The 26,921-nt window shown below is 40.8% G+C and overlaps 1 protein-coding gene across 15 annotated transcripts in view; it reads right to left on the reverse strand.

The window, feature by feature from the left end:
* Positions 1-26,921, reverse strand: part of R3HDM1 (R3H domain containing 1) — a 132,085-nt gene extending 105,164 nt beyond the window's left edge. For 4 of the 15 annotated variants that reach the window (XM_039493763.1, XM_039493769.1, XM_039493762.1 and 1 more), the window contains exon 1: positions 26,735-26,920. The gene's annotated coding sequence lies outside the window, so the exon portion shown is untranslated. Of the gene's footprint in view, positions 1-2,772; positions 2,964-3,119; positions 3,226-26,734 lie in introns of all 15 variants that reach the window. The other 11 variants (XM_039493768.1, XM_039493775.1, XM_039493774.1 and 8 more) reach the window with 8 other exon arrangements.

Raw genomic sequence — 26,921 nt, forward strand, 5'->3', positions numbered from 1 at the left:
CCTTGGTGTGCAAAGGAACCTCAGCCTTGGGCTGTAACTGCCCTGCTCTGAGCAACTTTTCCGAGAGCAGCAATTCAGGGCGTGTCCCACCAAAGGCAGCATCATTACAGAAGGTGAGAGCCACTGGACTGCGTGGTGACCGATGCACCAGAGTTCCAAAGCTGGACTGCCTCCTGGGAAAAAATGATGAGTGAGCATCTCCCTGCTTACTGATAACAACCATGGTGTTGTCCATGAGCACCTGTACTGTGGTGCCATGAAGTACTGAAAAGAAAGCTATGCATGCCAACCAAATGGTTCAGTTCCAGAACATTTATGTGAAGATTTGCCTTGAGGAAGGGGAAAGCGACTCCAATGCCCTAAATCCGAAGGCGGCCCAGTGAAATCCCCACAATGCATATGTTGCATTGGTGATCCCTATTGCTTAGGCCTCTCGAACGAAATCCATGACCAAGGAGCCCTTGAAATAGACTTGATAGTGACAGTCCATTTTCTTGGAGGTAGGCACCATAAATGAATGAATTGACCAGATGTCCCTGATTCCATGTGAACAACCTCTGAAACTCCTCTCCAAGGAGCCAGGTTCATAGGGATCCAAGACAGGTAACTCAGTTCTCTCCCAGGTTCTCCAAAGCCAAAAAAGAGAAGTAATATGCTTTAGCGGAGCATGTCTCTTAGATGGCGGGGGAGGTCATGAATCTGTAATGGTGTAGGCAATGGCACTGGGGCCAACAACTTCTTCACAGAATGCAGTAATGGAGGGTTGGGCAGATCCAATACCATTAAGACTCTTTGTACTATAAATTGAGTGGTTACAGCAGAGGCTTGGGGTGAGGTCTCCTGCTCTGGAAGTGCAGTCAGTAGTGGAGAGGTTTTAGCCTCTGCCAAGAGAAGATGTCTCCCTCTGACTGCAATTCCTAGGCACCAGGGGTTTCAGAATTGGTATGGAAAGGTCTGGAAAATGCTTGTGCATTGGGGGTTTCTATACTGACGTCTTTGTCGCAACCCTATGCTCAAACATGGCGCCTGTATGGCCAATTGTCAGTCAAAAGGTCACATTGGTGTCGTGTGCAACACCGTGGTGCCGTGTGCTACCATAAGGTAGGGTGTGCAACATTATAGTGCCGTGTGCCTATTCTCGAACCTTCTGTCTGGTCAATTGTAGGTCACATTGGTACCGTGTGCTACAATACCAGCGTGTCGTGTGCATAAACTTAGTGTGCCGGGTGCAGTACCTGTTGACGTAGAGTGCTCCCCAGCTCCTATACCAACCGGGTTCCAAGCTGGTGCCATCAGATGCTGACAAGAGTAAGGATCTTCGAATAAAACTATGTCCTGTGGCAAAAACTGCAGGAGTATCCGCGTGTTAGCTGAAAGGCCTGATCACCCTTTCAGCCAGGGTCTCCTCCGGATTTTGCTGGCTCGTGTCGTGTCGTTTTTGGATTCCCCCCCCAATTCGTCATGCACTTGGTGTCTGTGCTGCTGGTCAGCTGCACCTGGAATGTGGTACGTGCATTTTAATTTCTGTAAACATTCTGTTGGTTTAGCTTCTTTCCCTTTTTCCCTTTCCTTATTTGATGCAAGGTTGTGTACACAGTATATGAGAGCCATATTGCTGTATTAATTGCCACTGTAGTTAGTTGGTGTATTTTACAATATTCGGTTAATACGTGTACAGTTTACTCAGTTTGTGTGTCCATTCTGGATTTTAGTGAGCGGTTAATCACAGATTGTTTAGTTTCTTGTTGTTGGATGTAAATAGACTGTTTCAAGTTGTGTATATTGCTGCTCTGGTGATATTTTTTTGATTGGTGACTTGTTTTTCTCTTGATTCCAGGTGTGTGTGTGTGTGTGTGTGTGTGTGTGTGTGTGTGTGTGTGTGTGTGTGTGTATTCCTGTTCTGATAATATTGTTGGTTGGTAAAATCGCTCCTCCCCAGCCCAAGTTCCAATTTACCCTTGTTAATAAATGGCCACGTGGTTTGAAATTTCAATTTGTCACGTCTTGATTTTCCTCTCTCTCAAATATTTCACTCAAACCTGCATTGGTCTCGGTCAGTCTTCAGTTCAGATGCTTCCATCCTTGGTCACCAGTACCAAATGCATTGATAGCATCTGGAGGCTGAGGGGGGTTCTTATGGTGACTACTTGGTGACAAGTCAGAAGTTATTCTGGACCTTGAACTGCCGCCAATACTGGATATGCTTGGGGCTGGAGATGGGAGTTCTGTGTCTCTCTGGTCCATGTGAGTGACCTCTGACCTCCTCTCTCTAGAGAAGAAGAGAGGAGAGAAGAGGTTTTGGCCCACTCTGTAGCAGAGGAGTCGGGACTTCCTCCATGCTGAAGGTGCTCTAGAATCTAGATTGGACCACTGGCTTACTGGAGCATTCTGAGGGCGAGTCTACATTAATATTTAGTTTGTGGGAAGCTAGGGTATACATCCCCCCCACACTAGCCTGCTGTGCACTAAGTGTCTGTGTGGACTCTGCTGCCACACACTAAAAGTTTCCTAATGCATTTTGATCTACCCCACTTTGAACAGGAGTCAAAGCACACTAGAGAACTTTTAGTGCCTGTCAGCAAGGTCCACAAACACTTAGTGAACAGCAGGTTAGTAGATTTACACACCTGCTTCTTCTGAACTAAATGTTAGTGCAAACAAGTGAGTCCAAGATGACCAGTTTTCCTTGTATTCAGCAGCTAATGAAGCTTTCCTGGAATTCTCGAGGAGAAAGGAGGACTTTTGCAAAGAAGGAGCATATACAGCACTTACCTAGCATATGCATTTCCTTCAGACAGAAAAGTCACTTAGAGTGTCCATTGTTGATAGGGATAGCTTGTTCAGAAGATAGGCAGGTCTTGAATCCAGGGTACTTGAACTCCACCACATCCAGAGCCAAGGCAGCACATGGACTTGTAGACCTTGTTTATCAGTAAATTCACACAAACACTTACTTTTTTTGGCTAGTGGAATAAACAAACAATAAAAAACCCTAAATAACTAGCATCTAACCAAAAAGGATTTATTTGCACCGTGTGCCAAGAGGTAGATGCTACAGGTGTTCAGTCTTGCAACCACAAGCAGTAAGAAGGAACTTGAGAGCTGCTGCGTTTCCCTACCTTTTATACTCTTGGCTACAGTGTGCCAGAGGGCTCGGAGGGGTGACCCCAAACACTGCTATTCAGAAGATTCTTATCTATCTCCCCTGGAAGGCACCAACTTCGCCTGGCAGATTCATGCATGTGTGGATAGGTAAAACTGTTAAAATAGCAGCTGAAAATAATTTTAGCTTAAATAGTGGACTGAGCTCAAAATATTTTAACAACTATTTAAAAAAATAATTTCACACCTCTATGCAGGATGACAGAGCCTGTATGGTTTTCACTAATTTACCTTAACCCCCCCCCACAGTCCCCCCCCAAAAGTTATAAGCATGCATATGATCAGAGAGTCATAACAGAAGTACTGATGTCTAGAAACTAAGGTAAATCATGCAATATTTTCTATAGTATTTTGAACATTTGTCCATTTCTCTCTACCCTGTTGCCTCACAACAGCGCACACACTTTGTTATTCCCTACTGCCACCTCCTCTTTTCCACCAGAAACACTGCTGCCAAAATCATCTTTCCTGTTTTGCATCTTCCACACAGCTCCATGTATCTCTGCACTGGCTTTCATTTTAATATTACAAAATTCAAACCGTTTTGCATATTCCAAGCAATACAAAACTTTGCCCCAGCATAATTCTGTTCTAATCTCCTACACACGACCCTTCTTTCAATAACCGCTCCTTTTGTTTCCTCTGCCTAATCCCAACTTTTCATACTGCTCAATACGTCACCTTCAAGAAAAACTTTTGAAAAGCCACCTGTTCCATGAAATATACCAGCTATAAGACCATGTCAATACAAAATAAACAGGGTACCATACTGCAATGTACAGTACCCACTTTTGACTTCAGATTATGAAATCTTCAAGACGAGAACCCCAAATGGCGGAGTTCATGTTACACTTTACCATACAGACTTATGGAGATATACTAGTGATACTCCTTAAAATACACATTAAAATAAGGCACACAGGAATTGCCATAAGTTGCAAGCCATTTCCTTTGGAGATATTGTTGACTGGATTTTATATACTAAAAACCATTTCATGCCAAACCAAACAAACATTTTTAGATAATTAATGTTATATGTTTGTGAACAAAAACAAAAATTGTGAACTATGACTAATCTTCTATTTTATGACTAATCCTCTACTGGTATAGCATCGGTTATTAAAGCTATGAACTGTATGTGCTGCATTGTATCTAGGTAAAGCCAGGTCAGTTTTCTTAAGTAATACACATCATGGTGCACATTTTTTTTCCAGTAGATACATCTTTTAAAAGGTTTTTCCCTCTATTTATGTATAAGATTTAGTATTTACCAAAATATGTATCTGAGCACATATGTTCTTTAACAGCTATTTCTTTAGCTTTGCAACAATTTATTACTACCAACTGACAAAACAGAACATTAAAAAAATAGATGTGAAAAAGAAAGAATACTTTTTCACCAAATGCAAGAAAAAAAATGCTTCAATTTAACTGCTCAAAACAGCAAAGCAAAAGCATAGATCACGTTAAAAAAATCCACCCTGATTGAATTAGCCCTGTCAACACTGGTTCTTCACTTGTGAGGTACTCCCTTCTCGTCACGTGTCATTATATAATGCCTGCATCTGTAACTTTCACTCCATGCATCTGAAGAAGTGAGGTTTTTTTACCCACGAAAGCTTATGCCCAAATAAATCGGTTAGTCTTTAAGGTGCCACCGGACTCCTTGTTGTTTTTGTTAAAAAAAAAGTTTGCATCAGCAAATTGCTGCTTTGTACTCAGACCATAATACACTTCCATTAAAATCTCAAAATATCAGAACATGGTTTGGCATTCATATTTTAAAGGCATACATTGTTTAATCACCGGTAACCATTTTAAAGGGATAAGATTTTAATTATTTAGCAGGTTACTTAAATGGCCCAAAAATCTTCGTTTAAGTTCAAAATGAATGTGAAATACAAAAGCAGCCCACAACAATTATACTTAAAAAAAACAAAACACATTAAACTAGAAACATATTTATATACAATTAGATTTTTATTGTTAAAATGTGGGAGCTTTCATTTTTTCTTTTATTTCCATGCACAGGAATGGAAAGGTGATTAGACATGAAAATGTCTAAGATATGAGGTTTAAATTCCTATTGTTGATGGCTTGAATAGATTTCTAATTTTAACAGCACAAAGCCTTTAATCTGTTCTTGGCTTCCAGGTAACCAACTTGTACCACAACTGTTAGTAACCAAATGACGACAATTATCCGGGAAAAGTTTAAACACCATGCAGGAATTATAATGGACATCAATTCTGACACAAAATGTACTGTAGTAAAAAGATCTAGTGATCTGGTACATTACTCTATTTTTGATATATTATGCTATTAGTTTTCACCATAAAGTTGCAACATGCCTATAAGCCAATACTAACTAACTTTTCCAACCTGTATTTTAAAAAGCAGTATAAAATGCTAGTGCACAGAAAAAGAGTGGAGTGTACACATTTTTCAACTGATAAGAAATATAATTAACCTGTATAATCTACAGATATTTAATGTCCAAATTTTCAAACTGCATAATTAAAAACAAAACTGAAAACAGTCCTTTGATTAACAGTAGTTTTTGTGTTTCTTGGACGTATGGCTTTCTTCTGTAATCAAAGCAATGACAGTTATGGGCTTTGCTTTGTTAGCGCATTAACTTATAAATTTAAAAAATGGAAGTACCAATCTTGAAGAAATCAGCAGTCCTCCTTTTCTAATCTCCTGAAAAAGATCATTCTCTTATCTAAATTGGATTTGTTCTATGACATAAAAATTAGATTAATGCCCTGCATAGGTTTAAATACATCTATCATGTCTTATTCAGCCTTTTCAAAATGAACCTAGAGCAAAAGTCTATTTCCAGTTCAATCATTTTATCTATCAATATCTTTATAAAAGAAAACATTTTATCTTAATTACAGTTAAACTGTTTCACCAGCACAATGGCAAGAGACCAGTACTGTAAAAGGAACACTTTTTTCCATTTTAAATAGTGCAACTGAACAATATTTTCCATTTTGCAACATAAGCAAATTATGTCTTGTCTTAACAAAAGGATAAATCTACAGTAGTTTTTCTATTCTGGCAGTAGTATAATATTCAGCTGTAAAAATAATCTAGCAAGAATGCCTCTCAATCCAGTTTACACCTATTCATACACACACGCACAAATATATATTTTAAAGAGTATTTTTGTGGGCATCTGTGTTAAAACAAGTAATCTACAGTTTCTCTTTTAATATCAATGTTTTTAATAGTTATTAACATTTTCCATGCTAACTGCTTAGGCCTAAACATCGCTTTTGTAAGAACATGAATCAAATTAAAACAATTAATGGTTACAGCTAGTCTGTAGAGATTTTTAGCTTTCTTTTCAGATTATGTTTTAAACATTACATTGCAGAATTCACATACCTGGATCATACTGGCATTTAGCTTCATTATGCTGAATTACTGAAGATATGCTTTCCATAGTATCTCATACCTAAGCTTTTGTATTGTTCCTTTAAAGAGCTTGCTGCACAAATACACTTAGTTTAACATTCAAGCATTTGTACCTGCTAAAGCAATCTGTTAAGGCACTTGCTGAAGCCTCAGAGACAATAGAAAATCAACAGCTGTATGTTGTGATGTCAGTAACACCCTAGCCAGTCACCACAGAGAGAAACTAAAACGCATCAGAAGCTATATTGAGCTCTTCGTTAGCAATTCAGTATCAAGTGATGCAAAAGCCTTGTGAAGCTGTAAATGTGCTATAAAATGGCTGTAGGGGGGATTTTAGTCATTATCTCCATTAAAATTCTATTGCACATCTCAGAGCATACAAGTTTATTATTACTATGAATTATTATTTTTTGTTAACTGACACAAACAGTAAATATTGTGCAAAACTAGTGTTGCTGTGCAGATAATCATTTTCTTTCTAAAAACAATGCTATTTTACCTTTTCCATTTCACGTTATAAACAATGGGATTAAAAAAATAAATTAAAAAAATCCTTCCATTTACTAAGTACTCATCACAGTAGTATCTGAACAACTTTTAAGTCAGATTTTTTAAAGTGTTTTATCTGTAGCTGTATTTTCAACTTGAAGGGCAAAATAAACAAGCAGCTAGTGTAGCTGAAGGTAACATTTTGCATGTTGGTTTGGTTTCTTCAAATCCCCTTAGATTTCTCTGGAAAAGTGAGTTACTTCACTATACCAGCAGATGGACACACGAAAAGAACACATTTCTGATGACAGCATTCACATGGATGCTTACTGGCTGAAATAACTCACTTCGAGACTTTCCAAGCAAAAAAATGAAACAAACTGAACTACCAACAGCAGACTGGTAGACTAGAATTATCTCCACCACCAAAATGGGTAATATTGTCTGGGCTAAATTAAGATGATTTTTCAGAACCCAAATGATCAAAAAAAGCAGTAATTATTCCCCCCCCCGAAATAAAGGGTGGACCACTATCCATTTGCTGCAGTCCAGAGGACCAGACTTCCAAAAGCAGCATCTAGATCGGAAGTGGGCAAACTACAGCCCACGGGCCACATCCTGCGCACGAGACCTTCCTGTCCGGCTCCTGAGCTACTTCCCCAGGAGGCTAGCCCCCGGCCCCTCCCCTGCTGTTCCCTCTCCCCCACTGCCTCAGCTCACTGCGCCGCCGGTGCAATGCTCTGGGCGGCAGGGCTCCTCTGGGTGGCGCGGCTGTAGCACCACCATCCACCAGTGCTGCAGGCAGCGTGGTAAGGGGTCGGGGAGGGGAGGGGGTTGGATAGAGGGCAGGGAGATCAAGGTGGTGGTCGGGGGGGCAGGGGTGTGGATGGGGGCAGGGCAGTCGGAGGGCAGGGAACGGGGGGGTTGAATGGGGACAGGGGTCCCAAGGGAACAGTCAGGAAGGGGAGGGGGTTAGATGGGGCAGCGGGGGGCAGTCGGGGCAGGAGTTACGGGGGTGGTCAGGAGACAAGGAGAAGGGATGGATGGGGCAGTGGTCCTGGGGGGTGCATCAGGGAACAGAGGGGGTTGGATGGGGCAAGAGTCCTGGGCGAGGGCCGTCAGGGGGCGAGAAGCCGGGGGAGGGAAGGGGTCAGACAGGGGGTGGAGGTCGAGCCACACCTGGCTGTTTTGGGAGGCACAGCCTCCCCTAACCGGCCCTCCATACAATTTCAGAAACCCGATGTGGCCCTCAGGCCAAAAAGTTTGCCCGCCCCTGATCTAGATAATGTTGCCATGTCCAATATAGGGCTTGTCTCCATGGGAATGTTGCATCAAATTAGTATGTCAACTCTAATTGCAGTAATGTAACTAAATCAAACTGAAGCGTATCCATACTGCTATGTTATACTGGGTTAAAATACTTTCCTTGTTAATCACTGCATTCGCATACCTCTGCGCTTGTTCAAATTATCCACTTAGCATTCTGGACAGATATCTGATAGCACAACATTCTGTCGCACAACTCTATTCTCTGATTTTTCTCCTGGTTCATTTTGGGACACCCACTGGAAGCCCGCCTGTGCACACGCATGAGAGAAAATAACACTCATGATTCCTAGATTGGCATCCATTAATTTGCCAGTGCCATTTTTGAACTGCTGTCAGGTAGCATGGAGGAAACTCTGCAAAGTGCCATGATCCTAACAGTCATTAATACAAACAGGATGATGCACATATACTGGCAGGTTCTGGGGTGCCTAGATTTGGCAGTGCAGCTTTGTAGGGCTTTGGATGCCATGGCAATATGGCTACAGGAATAGGTAACTGAAATCAGGCAGTTACTTCTGCAGAGCATTTATCTGGAGCATCTTTACTTGATGGAGAACCACTTCGGCTCAGTCAACACAGAGAGTGTGTGGTAGGATAGAGAGCAGCAAAAGTGGGATGACCAGCAGTGGATGCATTAATTCAGGATGCAAGTAGCCGTGATAGTCTGTGTCCACAAAAACAACAAGGAGTCTGGTGGCACCTTAAAGACTAACAAATTTATTTGGGCATGTGAGTTTTAAATAAATAAATCCTTTTTGAAGTTGTTCATGAGTGTTTTCCTAGAGATCAGTGAACAAAATATGAACTATGCATCTTGTCGTGGTTTTGTAATCACTGCAGGCATGTCGATATGCCCTTTGAAAGCTCCATCTCTGACAGCCAGCATGCTTATCTGCTCTGAGACAAAGCAACCATTACTGAGGAATGCTGTGGGGGGGGGAAGAATCTGTGGCTGTCTGAACTTACAAGACAGCATGCTGACATGCTCTCAGCCCCCCCCCCCAACCCACTCTCTCTTCCTCCACATACACACAACACACTCCCTGTCACACTCCACCCCACCTCCCTCATTTGAAAAGCACGTTGCAGCCACTTTCATGCTGGAATAGCTATCACAATGCACCGCTCTATGTGGCCATTGCAAGAGCTGCTAATGTGGCCACGCCAGTGCACTTGCACTGCAATCTGTCCCACTGACAGCTGCTTTTCCTATGGTGCTCTAGGAAGGGGTTTAACTCAAAGTGCTCTACATCTGTAAGTGTAGCCATGCTCAAAGAAAACAAATGCTGAGGCCCATTATCAAAAGACTTGCTCACTCCACCCAAACCCTACTGTTGTGTTAACTGCAACTGGGGGTTTAGTCTTAAAGCTGAAAAGGTCTCTCTGAGAGTCTGTTATACAAGGAGAAAACAGTTCCTTGTCCCCTTATACTGCAATGAGTATATAATTTTTTTCAGTTTACTATGTGCATTGGACGACATTTCCAGTACAGCCAGTTTCAGGATTCATGCACAGCTCTGTGAAGAGTTCAGGAGCACACTCTTGTCCAGGCCCTGGAAGAGGGTATATATCAGTAACAGCAGCAGCAAAACTAAAACAAAGTCAACAGGCAGCAGACAGGTGGCTGCACAGAGAAAAAGGGGAGGAAGAATGGGCACAAGAATGTCCAGTGTTGTTGCACTCTGGACTGCTCTAGAGATGGAAGAAAACACTCATGAACAACTTCAAAAAGGATTTATTTATTTAGCGGAAATTTCAGAAAAACAGTGAGGAATCCACTGGCACCTTAAAGGCTAACAAAATTTATTTGGGCATAAGCTTTCGTGGGTAAAAAACTCACATGCCCAAATAAATTTGTTAGTCTTTAAGGTGCCACCAGACTCCTTGTTGTTTTTGTGGACACAGACTATCACGGCTACTTGAAAAATTCAGGACATACTATTTCACATGAGATTTTGCATCAGTGAGAGTAAAGTTGGTGGTGTTTTATTTTGTGTCCCCTCCTCCCCACTCTTCAAGCACACCTCCACTTCCTCAGCAGCTAATATTTTACAGATGCTAGGATCAGAACCCTACACACACCAGTGAAATTCACCAAAGCCAGGCCAATCTCATTCTGTTGCTTGGAAATGGTCTGAGCAACAATAATAGAGCTGATCCCTGGATAGGATGACTACAAATCAGAAGTTTGGAAAAGAGCTGTACTATCACAACAACCATGTTCAACCTAAGCAGCCAGGATACTGGGAGACGGGTAGAGAAAAATGCAATAGTACAGTAGCCACTCCACCACCTGTCTCATTTGCAAACATTACCAGCAATGATTTTGTTTTTTCTGCTAGAACATTAATAAAAAAATAATCTTTAATAGCACTGGGTCAGGAACAGGTCCCTATTGCACAGGGAATCTTCCTACTCCCAATCAATTTTTTCCAACACCAAACATGGTGGTGTTGGAAAAATCATAGTGCTAATGAAGCCTTTCCGTATTAGGCCTGAGTAAACCAAAGTTATGTTATGCTTGTCCAAACTGTGTTGGAAAGCTTACAGAACTCATTAGACTGAAGGCCGTGTATCTACCTAAGTCAGCTATTTCGCTTATCAGTTTTGTTTGGCTCCCCAAGTGTATGCAGCTGCGTTCACATGTATGCATCCAAAGTATCTAGTACAAAGGGTCAACGGATGTATCTTGTGTCCCCTTCAGAATGACAAATGTATCCTCAACAGATGTATCTTGTAGCCCCCACAAAATGATATATGTATCCTGCGTATCCAATTATCCCCTAATAGATGCATGTACAGGTTCTTATAAAGGTAGGCCCATCTGGCCATGTGTGTCTCTTTCTCTGGCACTAGCGAGAGGAACACCGCAGCAGCTGACCCGATCAATAAAGGGTGTGGTACTCGTCTTCCTGTCTCCGTGCCTCCTTGGTGTAGGCTAACAGTGGGATATAAAAAGAATAAGTTTCTACCTTCAGGAGTCCATTTCTTTAAGAAAACAGCAAGCCTCAAGATAGGTCTATTTAACATTAGATGTTTCTTCCCTACCACTTCCCCTTCCACCCCAACAACTTCATTAGAGCAGCAAAGCAGCCAGTGCAACTGCACCTCCTGCCCCCCATAATCTATCTTCCCCATCCCTCCTGCCCTCACTGTTGAGTAGATTTGGTATAAAAAGGTAGTTTCTGAAAAGAAATATTTAGTATTAGTGGTCATTTTCTGCTGTTATTCTTCAAAACTAAAATTTTCTCCTTCAGCAGAGACATTCTTCCAGACAATTCCACAAAGAACTACTCTCAGAATGGCCACCACATGCTATTGTTCTCAGGGACACTCAGGCCACAGGTTGCCCTCAATTAAGATGCCCTCCTTTAAAATGGCTACTGACTCATTGTTTTCTGTGGAAATGAAGCCAAGCTGCTCTCAGAGAAAATCCATGGCAAGGAAGCAGAAAGAGCACTATAAAGAGTATTGTGAATGGACGCAAAGAGGACCACCGCCAAGGACAAATAGAGACTTCAGGCCCATTGAGAAAAATGGATCATTAAAAAACTTCTTACCAACAATGCAATCAAATCACCCACAAAACAAGACAACCATGGATCTACATCACAAAAAGCTGATGAGACTCATGAAGAAGTCTGTCAACTGTTAGACATCACTACCAGATATTTTTTTGAGTAAAAACAAAATTAGTGGAAAATTTTATATTGGGAAGCTTTGAACTTCAGCTAAATATGGGAGTTATCAATATTTTACAACAGTATAAAATTCTTATTCTAAACTCAGTAGCAAATTGTGTCTCCTGCAGTCCGCATTGGGTATTAGTATCATTATAGTAATCAGCTAACAGCTACTGTGATCCCATGAAACAACCTATAGAAAGATTTAATTAGCTGTAGTCAACAAAACTATATATATTCTTAGACAGTAAAAAGGGTAAAAACAGGAACAAAACAGTTTTTTCAAGAGATATATTTTAACGTTTTTATGTTTTAAAAAGGTAAATTCAGATATGTGAAGTAGATATAATTTATCATCCTAGAGGACTCCATAACATTTGATACAGAATGGTAATGTAACCAGGAAGATTTAACACGTTAGTCTAGGTTTCCATTCATTTGGCACCCTGATGGATAATATTTACATTTTTAATTTGCCAGTGAATTAGTTTCCCAAACATCCCTTTGTGCCCAGGCATTAGAACCTAGCAAATTCTTTCAAATAAAATTCATTTAAAATTACTTAGGGAAGCAGGGAAGAGAGAAAAACATTTTGAAGATAAGTGTATAGGATCCACAAAGAAGAAAGGCCAAAACAAAACAAAACAAAAAACCACCCATGTCCCCTTTAAGAAGGCCTCCAGTCTGACCCCAGCCAGCAGAGCTCAAACTGCTTCTTATCATTCTAGGAGGCAGGCTCTCCCACCTTCCCTGGGGCATCCAGTAAAGGGAAGAGTTGCTTAACCCAGTTCATCAGACCCTTATCTCAGACCCCTGAGTCACAGCCACTAAACTCAGTTAGAATAAACTGAGTCTCCAGGGCCCAGGTGAAGCCAGTAACCTAGAGCCCAAGGGGCCTGCAACCTGTAGCAGCCAGTATGGCTTCTGGTCCCTTCTCTCTTGCCCAGCTTCCTTTTCTTGTTTATATAGCCCAGTTCCAAGGGTCGGACAGAGTGCTCCTGGATTGTGCCCTAAGATGTCTTGGATGTAAACTCCCTACTGTCCCTTTAAGTACGCCCCGAGCTACAGGAAGTTGTGACAAAAATGCAACTGGAAAAATTTTTTAAAGATAAGAACGCTGCTTATTTTCTCAGAGTTGCATACATTCAAGAAAGACTGACAAATTTTCTCAAATTTAGGAAAACAAAACAACCCCCTCCCCAACAAAACCTCTCCCCTAGCTAGAGGCCACCCACGTAAAATTTTAAACAGAAAGGGTCTATTGAAGAAAGTGGTGGGGGGGGGAGGAGGAGGAGGAGAATGATGATGATGATGATGTTTGGTCAGATTTCTAGCAAAAGTCAAATTGCAATTTAAGGGTCCTAATTTAGGACCTACATTATATCCCTAAACTGAAATGAGAATTAATATCTAACTTTGCAGAACAAAACGGTCTACAAACATATACTGTGCACTATGTATTAACTTTAGATTGGTGCTATATTTACTCATAAAAAGGCAATGCTTTATGGTTAAAAGAGGCATGACAACCTTTTCTGCAATCTTCAGGAGAACAACAAAGCTGGCCTGGCCAGGCCTTGTAAGATAGATATCTTCATGATAAACATGAAAATTCTAGAAATTTGAACAAACTAGCAAGATCCTCCTTAGTTAGTCCAAGTTGTTAGAGTGGCCATATACTATTGAAAAAAAAAATACTTGCCTTTAGGTGTAATTTTAAGGCTTTGGACTTCACACCTATAACATCAGAATGTCATGATAGTTTGATCATTCTTGAGCTACTCTTTCCTTGAGCCGACACCAGTTGGAGCAGTTGGTAGAAAAATAAAGTTGACTCATTTCTGAAGTTTGCAACTGTGTTTTTAAAATTTATTAAAAAAATTTGTTAAGGATGCTTGCCAGATGGATTTACAACACCTGTGCTTCTTTAGACTGCAAGCTTTTCAGGGCAAGGACCATCGCTTTCGTATGTTTGTGCAGTGCACAGCGCAGTGGGGTTCAGGTCCATGCACAGGACTCCGAAACATTACTAGAATACAAATAACTAAAGTCACATATGGAAGTTCCTGATGACTAAACAATGCAATGCACTTTTTAATCTATCTTTATTTCCCACTAGCAACATAACTTTGTACGATTAGTCACCATTTACACACACACACCCCATGAACTAGAACAACTGGGGGGAAGTGTAACTACCTGTAACAAAAGCCCACTTACCCACAAAATGTAGCTGTTTATAGAGTTCTTTACAAATAGTGCCTAAATCAGCTTTATTTTTATCTCTACTTTTCATTAAGATATAATGCCAAATTCTTGGGACAGTATCTTGAATCCCAGGATGCTAACAACTAACATCACTTTCCTTGCATTAGTAAGTTTTACAGGAAATGTGCAGTAGTAGCTGCCTCCTTACATTAGATATTGCAATATACAATATTGACAAATTTAAGTTCATGAGAGTTATTACCAAATGAAACATTTCTTTCATTTTGGGAAAGCATAAGAACATAAGAATGGCCATACCGGGTCAGACCAAAGGTCCATCTAACCCAGTATCTGTCTACCAACAGTGGCCAAGGCCAGGTGCCCCAGAGGGAATGAACCTAACAGGCAATGATCAAGTGATCTCTCTCCTGCCATCCATCTCCATCCTCTGACGAACAGAGGCTAGGGACACCATTCTTTACCCATCCTGGCTAATAGCCATTTATGGTCTTCACTACCATGAATTTATCCAGTTCTCTTTTAAATACTGTTATAGTCCTAGCCTTCACCATCTCCTCAGGTAAGGAATTCCACAAGTTGACTGTGCGCTGCGTGAAGAAGAACTTCCTTTTATTTGTTTTAAACCTGCTGCCTATTAATTTCATTTGGTGACCCCTAGTTCTTGTATTATGGGAATAAGTAAATAAACTTTTCCTTATCCACTTTCTCAACATCACTCATGATTTTATATACCTCTATCATATCTCCCCTTAGTCTCCTCTTTTCCAAGCTGAGGAGACCTAGCCTCTTTAATCTTTCCTCATATGGGACCCTCTCCAAACCCCTAATCATTTTAGCTGCCCTTTTCTGAACCTTTTCTAGTGCTAGAATATCTTTTTTGAGGTGAGGAGACCACATCTGTACACAGTATTCAAGATGTGGGCGTACATGGATTTATATAAGGGCAATAATATATTCTCAGTCTTATTCTCTATCCCCTTTTTAATGATTCTAACATCCTGTTTGCTTTTTTGACCGCCTCTGCATAATGCGTGGACATTAGAACTATCCACGATGACTCCAAGATCTTTTTCCTGACTCGTTGTAGCTAAATTTGCCCCCATCATATTGTATGTATAGTTGGGGTTATTTTTTCCAGTGTGCATTACTTTACATTTATCCACATTAAATTTCATTTGCCATTTTGTTGCCCAATCACTTAGTTTTGTGAGATCTTTTTGAAGTTCTTCACAATCTGCTTTGGTCTTAACTATCTTGAGTAGTTTAGTATCATCTGCAAACTTTGCCACCTCACTGTTTACCCTTTTCTCCAGATCATTTATGAATAAATTGAATAGGATTGGTCCTAGGACTGACCCTTGGGGAACACCACTAGTTACCCCTCTCCATTCTGAGAATTTACCATTAATTCCTACCCTTTGTTCCCGGTCTTTTAACCAGTTCTCAATCCATGAAAGGACCTTCCCTTTTATCCCATGACAGCTTAATTTACATAAGAGCCTTTGGTGAGGGACCTTGTCAAAGGCTTTCTGGAAATCTAAGTACACTATGTCCACCGGATCCCCCTTGTCCACATGTTTGTTGACCCCTTCAAAGAACTCTAATAGATTAGTAAGACACGATTTCCCTTTACAGAAACCATGTTGACTATTGCTCAACAGTTTATGTTTTTCTCTGTGTCAGAATTTTATTCTTAACTATTGTTTCGACTAATTTGCCCGGTACCGACGTTAGACTTACCAGTCTGTAATTGCCGGGATCACCTCCAGAGCCCTTTTTAAATATTGGCGTTACATTAGCTAACTTCCAGTCATTGGGTACCGAAGCAGATTTAAAGGACAGGTTACAAACCTTAGTTAATAGTTCTGCAACTTCACATTTGAGTTCTTTCAGAACTCTTGGGTGAATGCCATCGGGTCCCGGTGACTTGTTAATGTTGAGTTTATCAATTAATTCCAAAACCTCCTCTAGTGACACTTCAATCTGTGACAGTTGCTCAGATTTGTCACCTACAAAAGCCAGCTCAGGTTTGGGAATCTCCCTAACATCCTCAGCCGTGAAGACTGAAGCAAAGAATCCATTTAGTTTCTCCACAATGACTTTATCATCTTTAAGCACTCCTTTTGTATTTTCATCGTCAAGGGGCCCCACTGGTTGTTTAGCAGGCTTCCTGCTTCTGATGTACTTAAAAAACATTTTGTTATTACCGTTGGAGTTTTTGGCTAGCCGTTCTTCAAACTCCTCTTTGGCTTTTCTTATTACACTTTTGCACTTAAGTTGGCAGTGTTTGTGCTCCTTTCTATTTGCCTCACTAGGATTTAACTTCCACTTTTTAAAGGAAGTCTTTATCTCTCACTGCTTCTTTTACATGGTTGTTAAGCCACGGTGGCTCTTTTTTAGTTCTTTTACTGTGTTTCTTAATTTGGGGTATACATTGAAGTTGGGCCTCTATTATGGTGTCTTTAAAAAGCGCCCAAAGCATTTTTAAAAAAATGGAAATATGTAGCTTAAAACCCTCTATTTTAGTCTCCCATCACTACATGAGGTAGTTACACAAACAGCATCCATTTTAATACTACAAAAATAAATATCAAGCAACCTGAGACATAAAAGACTCCATAATGTTTAATATAGGGAAGGCCGTTTTAATCTTATTAAAATGTATTTCTATTCTTATTGTTTAATGAAGATATGAGATGCTTATGTACTTCTGGCATATTCACATTAGATACTTTTGGAAATATAAATAGCTCCAATTTAAACTGTCACGTTCCAGTATGGATAGATAGTTTAGTGGTTTGAATTCAGCAAGAGAAAGACTAAAGCTAGAATTGTCACCACTATCAGAACTCTCTTGGCTTTTCAATTTGTCACCCACATATATGTTCACAAAAATATTCAAGTTAATGGTACAGAAAAACAATAATACAACTTCATCCTGTGATGAAGGAATTGACTCACATATAATCAGAAAGTAAATGGGTTACAGCTATATGCTTGAGAACATGGTCTTATTTGTCACAATTAGTCTGCTGTTGTGTAAGCAAAGACCTCCATAGTGAAGCAACGAGCTTAGAACAGGTCATCATCTGTCCAAATACTTAATAGGCCCAAACCCCTTTAGCTTTTAGAAGCAGACAAGATGAGGCCTATTCAAACTACATATTCAGGATCATAGCTTTGCTATAACTTTTTTTTAAAATATACAACTTTAACCAGATGACACCGGTTGACATGATCTTCATTGCTTGCCAGCTGCAGGAAAAATGTAGAGAACATCTCTGACCACTATACCTGGAATTCATTGGCTGACAAAAGCCTTTGACTCTATTAACAGGGAAGCGTTGTGGAAAATCCTTCTGAAGTATGACTATCCACTGAAATTTGTCACTATTCTTCATCTCCTCCATGACGACATGCAAGCGGTGATCCTCTGTGACTGACTTACTCCAGCTCCTTTTAAGGCTAAGACAGGCATCAATGCTCTTCTCCATCTTCCTTGCTGCAATGCTTTATTTGATCAGTGATAAGATCCTGGTAGAAGTACAGCTAATCTACCAAATGGAGAGCAAGCTGTTCAACCTTGGCTGCTTTTGATCCAGAATCAAAACATCGCTGACTTCAGTCGGTGAGCTGAAGTATGCTAACGACACTGTAGCATGTGCTCACTCAGAAACAGATCTTCAGGTGATCAACAACATCTTTGCTAAAGCATATCAGAAAATGGGACTGAAGCTTAGCATTCAGAAGACAAAGGCCCTCCAACAGCAAACTCCTGGTGCACAATTCCCAGCACCAGTAATACAGATCCACAATAACCCTCTAGAGAATGTTGTGCACTTCCCATATCTTGGAAGCCACCTCCCACATAAAGCTGATATTGATGAAGAAACCAGCTTAAATGTGCAAGCTGAGCTTTTGGTCATCTTTGAAAGAGGATGTTTGAAGATTGTGACATCAGAACCAGAACCAAAACCAATCTTGTGGTCTATAAAGCCTTTGGGATGCCCACCCTACTGTATAGGACTGAAACATGGACAACATTCAGGAGATACCTTACGGTGCTGGAGAAGAACTGGAAATAAAGAAAGAGTCACCACCACTGCTTTGGCCTTGATCAAGTCACTTAATCCCTCTGAACCTCAGTTTTCCCAATCTCTAACAAGGAAATACCACAGAAGAATACTGACACTGTCTTCTGGTTGTGCATGTACAGATACTACAGCAGTGCAAACTATTATTATTAAACATAAGTGCTTATTTTTCCCCAATGTTTTTGGTGTGCAATGAATTGTTATAAATACCTTGTATACAATGGTTATTTACAATGAAAAATGAAAAAAAAAAATCTCTTTCCACATGTTTAGTCACCAACACAAGGCCTAATCATGCAGATGCCAAAAGCCCTCAACTTCCAATACATTTAAGAGTTGATGACCCTCACTGGATCCGTCTAAATGTTTTACAATAATCTCTTCACCAATGTGCATGCTGAACTCATTAATATAAAACAGAAGTTACAGTCACACATCAAGGGGAAACTGTTTTTAAAAGATCAGATGATACCATAGTCCAAAAATATTTACAATTTTACTCCATTTTATTTATTTTAAAAGATATGTGATTTTGGAGGTGGAGAGATGTTTCTATACATTAGTCCTCACACTCATTTGAGGGCATCTTCCAACAGAGGAAACAATCATGGCACTAACAATAACTCTAAAACCAGTCAATCCAAAACAAAAAACGATAAAAACCAGTGATTGGCTGCCTGAACAAGTTACTTGATAACACAAGCCCCACCATGATCAAAAGCAGCGAGTTATGTCAACACTAGCTGGCAGCTGAGACAGGAAGACAGTAGGAGAAAAAAAAATTTGTAGACACCTGAATGATACAATGTTAAATGCCAAGAACAGTATTATAAACGTGATAAAATAGGTACAATTATTAAAATACAGGGTTCTAACACAAATATTTACTGAAATAAAAAAAACCTCATCTTTGAAAAGGGCAATGGCTCAATTCACAGAAGCAGCATCACAATTAAGAATTAAACTTCTACTAGAAATAATATTAATCTCCCTTCCCCCCCAGTAGCAGCAGCAGCTTTCAACAGCGCTTCAGACACTGTGCTCTACTGGAATTCTTAATAACTCTTCCTTTTTAGCACCAGCATTACTACATTTGAAGTGCCAAAGTGCAAGCAAAGGCCAGACCAAAAGGAGAGCAAAACATCAGCATAGGTGAACTCTATCCCCATATCATCAGAATATGCACTTACAAGCAGACACTACATGTGCAATTAAATACTGCAAGTAGTCAAGGGGCTATATTATATGTACACACACAACATGTAAGCTCAAAGCCTTGCAAACAACTTGAGTGTCACAATATTCACTGCCTTTACAAAGCCAGAGCAATTAAAGCCTTGCTAAGATCCTTGGTGAATCAGAAGCACTTACTCTGCAGCACTGAGGCCCATTACAGGGACAGCTGGCAGCAAACCCCAAATTTACGTTGCTTAAGCACCATGCACTATAAAATACTCTTGTCAAATCTTCTTTTAAAAAAATTGCATCTGCATTATTTATAGCAAGGTTTTGAAACTCACCAGGAGGTAGCCTTGGTGTTAGGGCAGATACCTCTTGCTGGTCCCATGAAACTCTATTCAGATTTCTCTGAGTTATATACTGCTGAAAATTACCATTTCCCATTTGTCACTTGCATTGTACATCTTAATGTTGGCAGCATGCCAGAACCCCATAACCTTTGCACCAGAGCCCTCCTTTGCCACCTCACTTCAGCACACACTGTACTCGGAACACCAGGGAGCACAGAGTTAGCCTGACATCTGCTGGAATAGTTGCAGCAATGGGAAAGGAGAGTGCAAGGGCAGTCATCCACTGCTACCCCTCTCCTGGGCCATCCCCTTGGATCAGTTGTTTCTCCTCCTTCAGAGGGTGTGATAAGCAGCCCTGGACAAGACTCAGCCCACCTCCAGTAGCTGAGGTTACAGGGTGAGAGAAAGCACTCAGCTGGAGCTCCTGCCCTCCCACCTCCTAGACCCAGCAGACCAGCCTCCTCTCTGAGGGCATACCATAGGGCAGAAGCTTCGCCATTTCCCAGGGCAAGGACTGTGGGCCCCTAAAAGCGATACTGTAATACAAATGAATGGGAATCAGGAGAACAGTTCTAGATTCATTCTTCTATTGACTGATATTAATGCCACACACTTAACTTTAATTAAATACACAAAAGGCTATATTAAAAAGAATATTTAAGCTTGCAATGTCAAGCACTCAAAAGTTAGAAAATGCAAGAATCCAGGTTGCCCATGCAACCTTAATTCACCCCCTTGTGTATATGCATTATGAGACACAAAACTAAAAGATCAGATGTTATTTGTGCCACTGGGACTGTGCCTCATTCAGTGCACAGGATGGATGGTGCTCCCTGAATGGGTAGCTATTCAATATTTCTTTTTATACTCTTTCAGTGTCTGACCTCATGCATTACTTACTGCACACTATCCAAACCCAGCACTAAATATGGAATTATTAATTTCCTCATGGGCTTTTCTACCATGCTCATCATAATATGAGTGCTTTGCAAACATTAACTTGTCTTCACAACACCCCTCTGATGTACAGATGAACAATTAAGGTAGAGTGATTAATGCCTAAATTGTTAAGTGTCCACTAATTTTGGGTGCCTACTGCCTGACTTCTCAGTGTATTTAGCATTTATGTTCAGTGCTCCCAATGACTTCAGTGGCAACTGCTCAGGACTTCAGGAAATATGACCCCCGGTGTCTCATACACCCAGAAAATGAAAAAACACAGAATGTTTAGTTTTGGTTTAAGTGACATGGCCAGAATCATACTGGAACTCTGTCATAGAGGCAGAGACAATAATTCAATTATCTAATGGGGTATTCAATGACCTAAATCACAAGAAGTTGTAGTGAGTCTGCAACACTCCAAGGCAGGTACATCTGATTTAAAATAATAAAAAAAAACTTCCCCCAACCAAACCAGCTGGTTTCTGGTGGGGGGAATGGCACGATAAGGAGGAGAGAAGAGAATATGAGGACATAGGGTTGAGGACATGTTGCTAATGATCATTAAGGTGGCTGCCGAGAAAAAAACAAAAAACAAAAAACAGACACACAACATGCTGGATGCACTATTAGTGGAAGTCTCCATTGAGGAGTTCGGATTTTTAAAGTGTCACACACCTAAAGGAACATGAATGTTTTACTTTTCTAAGAAGGTTGAGGACATGAGGGTATGTACTGTGACCCAGTATATAAGAATATATCTGCATTGTCAGTGTGGTAGGTACATGAATTATAGAGTGAATATAAATCAAGGCAGCATTATGAGTTTTATTATCTCATCTTGATATATTTATAGCCCTTCAGTTGTCGGTTTTTCCTTTATAGTTAGTTTATAGATTCTTTCTATATAATTGGGAAGAAAAATAAAAGTGTCTTCCTCCATTTCTCCCCTTCATTCCTTTGAACTTAGTTTCCATCATTTTCAATAAGCTTTTTTCTTCTCCATTGTCCTTTACTGTCCTGCTTCTTCCTTCAAACAACTTATTTCCCCACAAAACAAACAAAAAGTAAGAATGAACTGTGGGTATGGCCATGTATTTTTACCTCTCACATGGCTGAACCACTCAACTTTCCATTTTAATTAAAAGGCTCGATTCTGGAAATATTTTTTGCACTCAAGTACCTTTGCTAAATTACATTAAGTGTCCTCCTCACCCACCCACAGGGGTATAACTGGGAAAATGCCAATACAGACCTTGCTTAAGTGACCCACTCTAAGGTACATGCTTCAGCAATACTCCCAGTCCCAATGGTATCAGGATTACAAGACTAGGACATGAAACCAACTTTCCTACAGGGAAGGTAATTTGATAAGATAGCCCTTACAAAAGCTTCCAAGACATCATATCCACAAATTACAAGTTTGTTTGTACTCCCTATCAGTTAATTATATTGGAAATCCATGAATTACATAAATACATCAGGGAAGTCAGGATTTAATAAATCTTATCAGAAGCCTCCAGACCTATTAGCCAATAAAGTATTTACACCAAATCCTAGATATCATAAATGATCCTTATTTCTAGGAGTGATAACATAATTGCACGGAGCACAATCTAGTTCTCTCAATGTTATGGAACATTTTCAATATACAGTACTTTACTACTTTTAAAAGAATTAAATCTATGCCATACTGCATACTGACTTAAGTCTTATTTCTCCATCAAAAAGTTACTTCACATACCATTCTAGAACAATACTCTAAGGTATCAAAACTCATTTATACACTATCCACATTCAATCCCAAGTAAAAAGATCAATAAACGTAATTGTACAAACTACTCTGGAGTCAAGAAGTGCTGTGTCATCAACGACATTAAAAACTGAAATATCTCATTATTTAAAGCATGTTGCATCACAAGTTGTTTGCCAGGGATAGCTGTGTGAGCATTTGAGTTGCAGGGTAGAGGAAAGGGGGGAGTAAATTAGGTCAAAGAGATGAAAGGAACAAAAATATGGAAATTTGCCCCATTCTCCTGATTATAAGATCACTGGAGCACTGGCTCCTTTTACCTTAATACAGAGGAAAGTTAAATACAAGAAAAAGACTTGCTTAATAAAGCTGTTTGTAGTACAATTAAGCATTTTTTTAAAAAATCCTAAAATGCCTAAGTGGATCTGAAACATATAGAGAAGAGAGGCTTAAAAGCAAGTAGTGTTTAAGACTAATGAGGCTGGGAAAGCCAGCAGCAGTAAGAGTGAAGGGTGAGTGGGAGTGGAAAACAAGGCTAAAGAGAAGAAAATAACGGGGAAGAAGGGAATTTAGTGGAGGAGGGAAAGCCATAGGCAGAATGAGAGGAGAAGCAAGCTTGGGAGCCAGCAAAAAGGGAAGGAGGAAAGATCCTAAGGGAAGGTGGGGGGAGAGGAGCTTGGGAGGGGGATGAAGAGGCAAAGGTACACCTAGGCCTGAGTTTGGATTAAGTAGCCTATGCTTTCTAGAAGGTTGTAAATTTAATAAATAAACTTCTGGAAAACTGCTAAGGAATCCCATTCCAATACATCATACTCCTTTCACCAACAACTGGTATTTAGGTATATTCACCATCATTCCTCATAACTGGACATATTATAGTCAGATTTGACAGAAATTTGCTATTATGTTTTTAGTACCTACCAGAAGAGAGAATTCCTATTTTCAATTCTTATTGCCAGTGTTTCTGAAAAATGTCACATGTGACAAATAAAAGTGACGGACTATGTCATATGAAGTGTGCCAACACCAGAATTATTAATCTCCTAGAATGGCAGAATGTTTAAATAAAGGCCCTGGAAGAGTAGCTTATTTCCGATTTCCCCCCCTTTCATTACAACAGGAAGTGCAAAAATCCTATTTCTGCAGTCTAACAACAACACTGAATCATAAGAGTGCTGGCATCTAGTATTTGCTTTAGTAAAAAACCTTGTAGCCACCTGTGGCCTAAAGAGAAAAAGCACTTTATTTTCAGCTACTTTGTCTTTAAACTTTATTCTATATGAAAAGAATTACAAATTCATTATTCATTGTGAACTGATGCTAAGGCCTTAGTATTGGACACTTGTGTTAAGAAACAGGTTAAACATAACTGTATGTGTATTTAAAAGATCCTTTCTAAGTTTGAGGTTCCATGATAATCTATTACCATGTAGAGGCATAAAGCTTTTGTAAACTTTGTTTTCTAAACATGTTCACTTTCTAAGCCTGAACCTCATTCTGGGATGTATTAGCAGGAGCATTGTAAGCAAAACACAAGAAGTAATTTTTCCACTCTACTCAGCATTGATAAGACCTCAACTGGAGTATTACGTCCATTTCTGGGCACCACACTTTGGGAAAGATGTGGACAAACTGGAGAAAGGCCAGAGGAGAGCAACAAAAATGATTAAATGTCTAGAAAACATGACCTAAAAGGAAAGATTGAAAAAACTGGGTTTGTCTCTTTTCCAGACTAAACAACAGGGAGGGTGGGAGGGGAAAGAGGACCAAGAGGAAACAGAACAACAGTCTTCAAGTACATAGAAGATTATTGCCCTCCGCTTTACAACAAATTGTTTACCTTAACCACTGAGGACAGGACAAGTAGTAGTGGGGTTAAACTTCAGTAAGAGATTTAGGTTAGACATTAAGAAAAACTTCTTAACTGTCAGGGTAGTTGAGCAGAACAGGTTACCTAAGGTGGTTGTGAAATCTCTGTTATTGGAGATTTTTAAGGAGGTTAGACAAACACCTCTCAGGGATGGTCTAGATAATGCTTAGTCCTGCCTCTGTGCAAGGGACTGGCCTAGATGAGGTCCTCTATTGAGGTCTCTTCCAATTCTACAGGTCTATGATTCTGTACATCTAGGAACAGACCTTTTGCCTCCATCCCACCCACTTTTTATATATATCACAAAATATACAAAGTAGAAAACACACAGCTGCAATCTGCCTATCACACCATCCATAATTAGAACTATAGGTAAAGGAATTGCACAGAATGTGTTTATCATGGGAATCCAGCTTATAAAACCTGCTTACAACAACAACAAAATCAAGTCTTCAATATAACAAGTATCTTAAGAAGATTACGTTGTTCATTTTTCTATTTTACTTTTGGTTAAAAAAGGAAAGCTATTCAGCAGTTCCAACCACTTAAACTTAGAGCCATTTTAAAAATAAGTGTCATTCTAAGAGGACGCAAAAAGCAGACAGTGATGTAGCTATTCTATCTGCACTTTGGATTACACTGTGCTAATTACAACTACATTCAAGACAATTGTCCAGAATACATTATGTACAACCATTTTCCAATGTCAGAGCCAACAGTTATAATATTTCCCCCATCCAGAGTGAAGAGAGATTTAAAGAAAAATGGAACCCAGGTTAGCCCAATTCGGTACAGCAAATTTGTATGGTACAGTTTCTTGGCAGGGTTTTTAAATATATATTAAGTTTGAGCAATTAAGTAATTAGTAGTACTGTGTCTACACCAGCAATACATTGCACTTTTATAGCACCTTTCATTTGAAGAGCTCAAAGCAATTTAAGAGCCCTTAATTAAACCTCACAACATTTAAGTTTCCTGCCTTAAAGAGAGAGAGAAATGATTGGCCCAAGCAACTCACCTCTCTTTAAAAAAGTTTTTTTTTTAAATATGAATGCTACACTAACATATAACACAACCCTATTTTTGTAGCAAAAACATATGATATGCACCCATTCACAGTTGGTTCAGACATGAGACCACAGAGGAGTCAAGGTTAGGAGGAATGGGATAAAACATGGGACTACCTTATTTTAAAACAAGCAAAAAGCTTCACATCCACTTGTACCAGCAGTGACCCATTTAAATTGAATTAGCCTATTATACCTATATGCAGATACATTCAGAACTTTGGAAACACTCCCTCTCTTGCCAGCGTCATTAAATGCCACTTCCACTTTTGCTAATCTAGCATCAGGGAGACAGTCTGTAAGCAGCTTCATACCCCATCCTTTATAACTGGGGAAATTTGAAACATTCACTCTCTCTTTAAAGGGGCAACATCTTATAATCACACCAGTTTCTCCACTGATCGTCTCCTGATACCACCACCTCAAATGGTTCTGCCTCAAACTAAATATAAAGCCACCATGCGCAGATGCAGCCCCTAAAAAAGATCCTTGGGGTGCAACAAGCCCAGTGCAGGATCCCAGAGTACAGCAACACTGAAAGCTCCTTATGAATCCTTAGGTACAGCCAGCTTCTAATGGCATCTCAGCATGCGACCTGTCCGCAATCCCCAGGGTGCTACCACCCAGACCCCAATAAAGGGGCCTTCCCCCGGATTCAGCCACCACTCCCAACCACCCCAGGGCATTTGCCTCCAGGCCCCCCACCCAGGTACAGCTACACCCTCCCAGTGCAGGGACTCCTCCCCCAGGTGCAGCTGCCCCCCAGTGCTGGGTCACCTCCCTCCCCTAGTGCAGAGTCCCCTACCCAGGTGCAGCTTCCCCCACCCCTTAGTGTAGGGACTCCTCCCCAGGTGCAGCTACCCCAGGGCTCCCACCCCAGGCCACCTCCCGGAGCAGTTGCCCCCAAGACCCTCACCCCAGTCCCCCCCCCAGGACCCTCACCCCAGTGCCCCCCGAGCAGCTGCCCCCGGTGCCGGGCCCCCGGCCAGGGCGCAGTGCGCCCAAGGACCAGCCACTCCCCCACACGAGCGCGGTACTCCAGCAGCCCTTGGGGCCGGGCAACACCGCCGCGGACCCCTCACGCGGTGCGGGAGCGCTGGAACAAGCTCCCCTCCCCCTTGCAGGGCGGCGGGCGATGGCCATAAAGGGAGGCGCGCCCCTTACCGCGATGGCGCTAACCCAGCCGGGCGGATAAGGGCGGCGACGGGGCCGGCTCGGTGACGGAGATTCACACACGAGGGAGAACTGACCCCATCACCAGCCCCCGCCAGCGGCTCCGGTTCCTCCTACTGCCGCGGCGGGGACAGAGACCCGCCCCCCTGCCAGTGCCTGCGAACGGCAACGCACAATC

This window comes from Mauremys reevesii, linkage group 11, assembly GCF_016161935.1.
Source record: "Mauremys reevesii isolate NIE-2019 linkage group 11, ASM1616193v1, whole genome shotgun sequence".
NCBI lineage: Eukaryota > Metazoa > Chordata > Testudines > Geoemydidae > Mauremys > Mauremys reevesii.